This window comes from Chrysochloris asiatica, unplaced genomic scaffold, assembly GCF_000296735.1.
Source record: "Chrysochloris asiatica unplaced genomic scaffold, ChrAsi1.0 scaffold00001, whole genome shotgun sequence".
In the NCBI taxonomy this organism is placed as follows: domain Eukaryota; kingdom Metazoa; phylum Chordata; class Mammalia; order Afrosoricida; family Chrysochloridae; genus Chrysochloris; species Chrysochloris asiatica.
This window is the reverse complement of record NW_006408519.1, coordinates 17972003-17973076: the sequence shown is the minus strand read 5'-3', so window position 1 is coordinate 17973076 and position 1074 is coordinate 17972003.

Here is a 1074-nt window from a genome sequence, read left to right as displayed (position 1 = left end):
TACTACACAGCTACAGTGGTCAAAACAGCTTGACACTGGTACAATGAAAGATTCATAAATAATGGAACAGAATTGAGAATCCAGAAATTAACACATCTTCATACAGCCAATTGATTTTTGACAAAACACCTAAATATATCACATGGGGAGGTGATAGTCTCTTAAACAGATGGTGCTGGCAGAACTGGAAAATGATATGCAAAAGATTGAAACAAGACCTTCACCTCTCACACCTTATACAAAAACCAATTCAACATGGATTAAGGACCTAAATGTGAACCCCAGAATTATGAAGGCCATCGATGAAAAAATCAGGACAAATGTGAGGGCACTAATTCAGGGAATACACAGACTACAAAACATTTTGAAAACCACACAAACAAAAGTAGACTAAATAGATGAGTGGGACATACTAAAAATTAAAAACTTATGTGCATCAAAGGACTTCACCAGAAGAGTAAAAGGGGAACCCACAGAATGGGAAAAAATCTTTTGCAATGACACATCAGACAAGGGACTCATGTCTAAAATATATAGGAAACTACAGCACCTCTGCAAGAAAAAGACAAATAACCCAATTAAAAAGTGGGCACAGGACATCAACAGACACTTCACCAAGGAAGAGATGTGGGCAGCAAACAAACATATGAAGAAATGTTCATTATTAGCCATCAGAGAGATGCAAATCAAAACAACAATGAAATTTCACCTCACACCAACAATAATAGCAAAAATCAAAAATGTAGAGGACAATAAATGCTGGTGGTGATGTGGTGAGACTGGGACACTTCTGCATTGCTGGTGGGACTGCAAAATGGTCCAACCTCTCTGGAAAGCAATATGGCGCATCCTCAGAAAGTTTAGAATAGAAATACCTTATGATCCAGCAATTCCTCTAGTTGGTATTTACCCACAAGAAAATCGAGCCACAACAGGAGAAAATATATGCACACCAATGTTCATAGCAGCACTATTTACAATAGCAAAAAGATGGAGGCAGTCAAAGTGCCCATCAACTGAAGAATGGATAAACAAACTATGGTACATACACAGAATGGAATACTATGCTACCTT